This window comes from Teleopsis dalmanni, chromosome 1 (genome assembly GCF_002237135.1).
Source record: "Teleopsis dalmanni isolate 2A chromosome 1, ASM223713v2, whole genome shotgun sequence".
In the NCBI taxonomy this organism is placed as follows: domain Eukaryota; kingdom Metazoa; phylum Arthropoda; class Insecta; order Diptera; family Diopsidae; genus Teleopsis; species Teleopsis dalmanni.
Genome location: NC_051846.1, coordinates 44,140,963 through 44,149,758, shown reverse-complemented (window position 1 = coordinate 44,149,758; position 8,796 = coordinate 44,140,963).

The following is an 8,796-nucleotide window of genomic DNA, read 5'->3' as shown; positions in this document are numbered from 1 at the left end:
AACCATCAAAAATCATACACAAAAGTAACAGTCCCACAGATAAACGTGGCTCAAAAGCACCGCACTCACTTTGTCGGCATCGTAATTTGTGGCCAATTGAGGTCATGAATTATGCACAACGTAACAACTGAAATGAACCAAAACACAACCAAACAAGGTTGCCGTACAAGAACTTCACCTCAGCGCCAATTTATGCATGAACATACCAAAAATAAAAAAAAAATACATTTACCGCCAAATGGTAAGTCAGGATTAAGCTTTGGTTTGGTGTGTGCAGTCAACGCGTGCGGATTGCAGCGTGCAAGACTTTGTGGTCAATTATCGATAAATATATCAATCGGCACTCATGTTTGACACTTGGCATCATATTTTTTTGGTACTCAGCTAGCTAGCCGTGTGTGGAGGCAAAGATACATAAAACACCATAGCCCTTTTCCTTGAATTATATATAAGCACATCAGTGGTACAGAATATACAAATATACTTGTACACTGTAAAAATACCGAAAAAATGAATAATGAATAAATGCAACAGTTGATTTGCTGCCAGTTGACATTGACATGCCAGTGTTCACTTGTCACTCATTTCAATGCCATTCATGGCTCTATGCAGCAAGAACTGTCTGCCGATCAATGGAGCAACTTCGTCTACAATGTGGTTGCATCTGCTGTGGTAAATGAAAGATGTGGCATAAAAAGAAGCAACAGCTACAGCAACAGTGATGCTACCAACTACCAATACAGCAACCGACTGCAATTACCACAGAAGCTGAAACATGATATCGTCCATGTCTCATCGTCTTGACGATCGTAGTAGCGTTTGGCGTTTGTTGCCGTGAAACGTGCACGGCATTCGCTTCTGGCAAAGTGCTGCATTTTTATGACTCTGTGGCATGTGTTGCGCACGCGCATTCAACTTAACCAATTTCTGTTACTGATGTTGCAGTGCCACATTGCAACTGCAGAGACACGCCGACAACTCAACTCAATTTGCACAGGTTTCGCCTTTAGAGTTGCTTTTTTTCCAATATATATATATATATTTTTTTTTTTGTGGTATTTTATTTAAATAAGCTTTACTTAAGCACGCAAACGTGTACGCTTCATCATGGCAAACTTGGCTTTGATGTTATAGTTTTGCAGCTTCCATTTCGCATTGTTAAAACAAGCGGAAAAAAATTAAATGAAATTGTAAAAAAAAAATATAAAAAAAAACAAAAGCAGAAGCAAAAGCAAAAATAAAACAAAAAAATGCCGCACTACACGCACGCGCATACGTTTCGGTTGCATTCTTTTGATCATGACGATCATCAATAAATTACCGGATTCCTCAAAGTGTTTCGCCGACATGACAGACGTCAGTACGCAATCATGATGTAATTATTGTCAGTCCATCCATTTCCACTGCTATCAGCCAAAACAGTCACACTCATTTCCAACTCCAACAACAACTCAAAAAGAGTAAACTACAAACAGTTGGGCAGCTCATCTCATTCACCCGTGCCCGGTTGTGTAGATCAGTGTACTTAGTAGATCAGTGTAGAAAAATTTGTTTACGCGGCATACCTGGGTTCTGCTTTGAAGACGCAACACTAACGCGTTATTTACAGCAGCTAAGTGATTGTTACTCTTGTTGTCATTGTTGTTATTAGTGTTGTTGTAGATACATAACATATACTATATGTACAACTCTTCCTTGACTGGTTCGTTCCATGTACTCGCACAGTTTTACTATATTTTTATTTGGTTTTTATCATTTGGAAATCTTAACTTGCACCAAAATTACTTTTCTGTCGAACAAGTTCCGCACTTGCCACATTTCCAATGCGTACTGCTTTTATACTTTGCCCCGTTACAGTTCGGGTGCGGATGTAAACAATGTTGCATGTGTAGGGCTTGTTCTGTTGCATGTGGCATGCAACGGAAGTTTGTTTATGGCCACTTTTATGTTTTCGTGTTTACAGTAGATAATCCCAGTATTAAGTTTCAGCTCAATTGCAGCAAATTCATGTTTGCGCCTTGACACCTCACGTCATTGACAAATTCGGCTTTTTACCTAAGAATTTTAAAACTGTTTGTTTTTTTTTGTTTTTTTTTTGTCAATTTGAAGTTACAAATATAAAGTACTCTTATTTAAAATGTTCAAAATAAATAATTGTGTTATTAAAGAGAGAGAAAACATAATCCCAATAAGTACAAAAATCAATAAAATTGTGGAAAAATAATATTAATTGAAAACAGACTTTAAGTATGGCTTTGATGAGTTCCGACTTTAAATTTGATCAGTCGTAATTTAATTAGAGTATCTGGGTAGTGTGATAATCAGCACTTTGCATTGATTTCATAATTGATTTTTGGTTTTTGAAATCATAAAAATCAATATTCATTAATATAATGAAGCGAAAACGTGCTAATTGATTTAAATTTATTGAAAAAAGAGAAAAATTTGTTTTAACAATAAGAAATGAGATTTCGATTTCTAAAATCATAAAACTGTAGATACAACTGTAGAACGAGACAATTACAGTTCAGTTACCGGATAAAAATATATAAAATAATATAATTTTATACTATTATCAACCAATTGCACAGCAACCATTTAACACTACTATACATTTTAAACTGGTGGCAACACTGCAACTAGTTTCAGTCTAATGGCTGTTGATCTTATTTATTTTATGTTGAAGCTATTTGAACCAGTGCACTTGAGCACTTTTACTCTTTCTTAACTCGAGGTATTTTCAAAACCCCTCTTTACGCCTTGACTAGATTATTGTTTATTACTTCATTAGATTAAGCAATAATTGACCTCAGATCTGCATACCTCCCTAAGGAGCCTGTAACCATTCTGAGATTTGATAACGAAGTGTTGGTAAGTCTGTCAGTTTTCGCAAATAATTTCAGCATTTGCGTATTAATAATGCCATAATTTATAAAAATGGCTGCCACGAGAAAGTTATCGAAAATGCTCTGAAACAGTGGACATTTTAATAAGATTTTACATGATCCTAGAGAATACACGTCAACAACTGTAATAATCTCATCAGTCATTAGAGGAGATTATTGCGTAATGAGTTATTTTAAGGTCAAGGTTAACACTAAAACTATCAAATAGGTAATATGTCTAAAAAACCTTTCTTCATAAATGAAAAAAAATTCCACTGATTCATATTAATGCAACATGCGATTCGTCTGTCAACCGACTCAGAGATATAGAGTTCACAAAGACAGCACATTGAAGTTTCGGAATGAATTTGAAAAATTTAATTACTTTTCACTAATTTTTTTTTAATTTGTTGAAGAAAATTTCATAAAAATATTCTGTATATGTTGATTTGTTTATTCGAACTCCACCGTATCCTTAAATATTTTACACGTATCCCTGTTCCTGTTAAATCTCAAAATCGACTGGTTTTAAACTGGACAAGAAAAGTACCAGTCAGCTTCTACAACTGTTGACACAACCTGCTTAAGTACTAAGGTTTCGGTCACTAACGAGTCATTAGGAAGAGAAGATATGTACGAGTAGGAAGGAAGAGAAGATATGAAACTTGGTGTAACCTATAATGACTTTTGTCGAAATTGGGGCTTAGTGTATAAGAAGAAAATTGTAGCTCCCTTTATGTGTCAGCGCTCTTAATGACTAGGAGAAGATTTAAAATTTTTGGGAATGTGGCCAAGTTTAGCGAGTTTTCAGGTTGGTTCACTTTCACTTGAATAGAGTAGATGTGCCTTTCTAATTTGTTCATACTTTCCATCCAGAATGCGTGAAAAAAAAACGTTAATTCATATTTAATACCATCAATAATTTCTAATACGTAACCTTACCCAACCTAATCTAATTCAAAGGAAGGTATGCTGGGCTTCATAGGATATTTCTATAAAATCATCTGAATTACTTATTATCAAAATTTAATGGACCTCTTATTGCCGTGATGTATCTAAATGGTCAAACACATTATTGTGTGTAAAAGTACTTTAGGCACTAACTCGCATTTGTTCAAGTAAAGAAGAAAAGAGTATATGTATAAAAACAATTAATTGAAAAAATCCATTACGGGTTGTGTGAAATTATCCGAAATATTGAAAACATTTAAGATATTTTTGATAAATCTTAAATATTAATATTAATAATAATATTGTTATTAATATTTTAAATAAATATTAGATATTAATTAGATATAACAATATTGGATATTGTTATTAATATTATTTATTAATATTAATAATTTAATAATATTAACATTATTAAATATTTAAATATTAAAAATATTTAAGATATATTAAATATTTTAAAAAGATTTTGGATATTTCAGATCATTTTGGATCATTTGCAAACCTTATTTAAATATTTGGCTGGCACGCAATATTAATAATAATATTATTGTTAATATTCTTATTAATAATAATAATTTAATATTATGAATATTATTCAATATTAAAAATATTTTAGATATTTTAAATATTTAAAGAAGATTCAAGATGCTTCAGATCATTTTGGATCATTTGCAAGTCCAACATATTTAAATATTTGCCTTCCCACCAATATCCTTCCTTGTATACGCCTATATGGTATATTGTTGCAATAATATATAACACTAATTAAAATTAGTAATTTTAAACTGATTTAACTAAATTATCTTCTACTTAGTTACACTACAATAAAATACGTAGTAAATAAACAAACTACAAGTTTTAATGTTAAAACTCATTAAATCTTCTCTGAATCATTTGTTAAACACTCTAAACCAAACAACAAATTTCATCACCAATTTTACACTTCATAATAAAAAAAGTCAATAAATATATATAAATAATGGATGGATGGAATAATATAAGAAACACCATTTTTCCTTCATAAATCTTCCCAAATCTGTTATTGTATTAATGTGCTAATTTCTCGGTCAGCGTAATAAAGTAGCAGGCACAAATAGATTTCTGTTATTAATGGCTTCATTGGAAGAGTGAAAAATCTATAAAGAACCAACTAGTTTTATTGCTGCTATCATAAAAATTAATAACTTGATTTCTATTTGAAGTGTTTTTAACCTTTCCTTTAGATTTCATAGCTACTAAAATGATTTTTCTAATCTCTAAAGAAGACATTGATATGGAATTGGTTTCTAGTATTGACTATTAATGAGCATAAGATAGTCGAACATAAAGCACACATAGCTCATAGACTTCGCGTGCCTACAATGAACCAAGAATTTTTATCTCTTCTACCATAAATAACAGCAGAAATCGTTTCAAATCCTCAATCGTTTCATACCGTCACTTTGATCTTGTACCGCTAGACCCGAGGCACATGCGCCAAATTAAAGAAATTCAAACTTAAAATTTATAAAAAAAATACATATATATATATACCTTATATATATTCTATATAAATATTATAAAAACAAAAACTCGACAACAACAACAAAAGTAGTAATATTTATTACAACAACTGCAAGTTCAAAACAAATAAGAGCAAGACCAAGAGCAACTAAATACCAATTTAAATAAAATTCAAATCAAAGCAACCATATTTCAATTAACAGCGCCAGTGATTAAATATTGATAAGACGATATTTCGCCTAAGCTGATATCGTCGTTGTTCGTCGTTGCTCGTCTTGTTTTGTCTCGTTTCGTCTCGTCTCTTCTCGTTTCGTTTCGTATCACGTCGTCGTTATTTGCATTAGATTTCGTTTCAAGCCAAGTCACACGTTCCAAACTGCTCTGCTCTTATGTTAAGATTTTCTTGCTCTTTTTTCTTTAGTTTTTCTTTTATTTTTTGTTATTTTTTCTTTTTGTTGTGTTGTTGTTTTGATGTATCGAGTCGTGGGGGCTTTTTATGATATGCAAATTGATATGAATGAAAAATTGAGGAGCCAGTCTACGCCTTTGCATATTATTAAGCAAAACAAAACAATGAAAAAAAAAACACAAAATACAAATAAATATAAGAAGTAAAGTCAGTCATTAAAGCGGCTTTGATTGAAATATGGACTTGAAGCTTATATTAATGAAAATCTGATTAGGCGAATTCTAGTCTGTCATTTGTGTAATTTGTTACTGGAATTTGCATTTAAATATGATTTTAGATATATGTGTTTTTTTTTTTTTGTTTTTTTTTTACCTACACAAACCTTATGAACTTTCTGTTTAATTATGTAAATGGCATTGCTGTCAATTTGCAAACATTTATAATTTATTATAATATATTAAATTGTCAACAATATTAAAATGTCAACTGACAATAATTATTTAAAACTATTTATATTGTTTATATTAATTCAATTGTTTTGTTGTTGTTGTTGTTTCTGTTATAATTGTTGTAATCAATTATGCATACAATTGGCGCTTTGTCGGTAAGATGGCGCTTAGCTGAGTGATTCACATAGATAAATTATATTATTTTATTATTAACTTTCAAATTATTGCGGTTTCTTTGTTGTTATAATCAAATGAATAGTCAAAAGATATTAGTAAAGTGTTTAACTTAAAAATTTAATTAAAATTCAATTAAGAGGATTAACATTTAACGTCATCTTTTGTCATATTATTAGAAAATTTATGAAAGAAGGGAAGATTTTAAAAATTTTAATAGAGAAGAATAAAAAAGTCTACAAGAACTGAAAAAAAATAAATTTATACTAAGAAATGTGTTCGAATCGCGTTTAAACTTAATAGTTATAGACAGACAACTTAATAGTTATTGTCTTAAATAAATCTATAGTTCTTATGTTACACATTATTAAAATATAAAAATAGTAAAATGTTAAAATAGCTATTAATATGTTATAATTTAATAATCGCAAATAAAAGAACTTACTACTACTAAAAAATAATTCAATTATTCTACAGCTAGTTTATGATTTCGTTTCAATACAACACAGCAAGTGAATTTGTTAATAAACTTTTACATCAAAATAACAAAACTCCAGAAAAATGTGTGAACATAAAAGTCAAGTACGATTTTGGGTCAGTTGGTTAAGGAGCGCTGACTCTGCGCTTAATATTTGGTAGGGTGCAAGTTGAGCTCTTGGTAATTGCAGTTTCATAAAAATTATTTGCGAATAATTAAATACAAGAAATAATTCCAAGACCACTGATGATGGGTATTGGGCAATACTCAAAACAGCTATATAGTCAGCCAAACGTTCAATTAATAAAAATATAATATAAAAAAATTTTTTTAAACCTCTTTACTAAATATAGAAATTTCTATTAAAGAAATAGTAACTTCCGTCATAACCTGACGTTAAATTACAACTTACATATACTAAAGAACGTAATAATAATCGAACAGAGAAAATATATAAATATATATAATATAATACATATAATACATATATGTATATAATATAATATAATATATACATATACATATACATATATAATATATATAAATACGAATAATTAAATACATCTCTGTTCGATTATTACTAAGTTCTTTAGTATAAGTTGTAAATTAACGTCAGGTTATGACAGAAGTAACTATTGGCTGACCATATAGCTAACCATTTATGAATTATATATGTTATAAGATATCTTCATATAACAACAATTTGTACTTTAAATTTGGCAGTTTAAATGACTGGTATTTGCAATCTAAAAACTTTAACAAAACAACAAATTTATATTATATTATGTATATAAATGTATATACATATTTAAGAAATATATACAAAGATCTCTGCGAGTATTTGGCAATATAATATCAAAGGCACCTATATTGTCAGCCAAAACTAATTTCAATTCATAATTAAATTCAAGAAAATACATCTATAGATATTGTTTTTTAATTTCAATAATAAATAAAATAAAAAAATAATAATTTAAATAATAAAATATAGAAAAATTTATTCTTTTAATTCAATACTATGTCTCCATCTCTATTTTAAAGTGTTTCTTCCTTACATTATTTTTTATTCTAACATTACGCTGTTACTGTTAACAGTGACAACTTTTGTTATGTATTCTGAATAACATATTATGTTATTCAAAAATATACACCTGTAAATTAACATAATTGTACAATATATAATCTAATGCAGGATGACTGCCAACGTTCTGCAGTTGGCCTTCCTTAACATTTATAGTTTCTTTAGAAGATGCTTTACTATTGTCTACTCGACGCTTAGTAACGCTTATCTGTTGCCTTTTCATTACTACATATCAACACTTACTGTTTCTCTTGCTTATACCGAATAACATATTTCGCACCTCACTCGTAAAAACTATATGCCTATATGGAGTCACAACCCACTACAGCGCTCTTTAATAGCCCATATCACTAACATAAAATTACACGACTGCTATGATCACATAAGCGATCGTTTATATATGGACATATAATAAACAACTTAGCATAGAAATATAACTGACTAAACACTTTTTGATCTTTACAAAATATTATCCAGAATTAAATCAATAATTTTAAATATCAAACAAAAATAAATCTGATTATGGAACATTTTATTGACCGTGAATGAATTGGAAGTGAATGATTCTATTTTTTTTTTCTATTTATATTAATTTTATTACTCGTAGTTTTTGTGGTTTTTTTGTTGTTGTCTCTATTGACTATATACTACAAAACAACAACAACAACAACAAACACTATACACTACACAATAATAACACCAGAAATAATATTTTGTAGCTATTGTTTTTATTTTGATTTTGTTGTGTTTATATCTCCTAAAGAAAACATATAAAAAAAATTTTTTTTTGACGGTAAGTTTCTTTGATCTTATCATTGAGGCTTCTTACTCGCATTTTGATCAAAGCGAGTTTTTCCGCCTAAGTA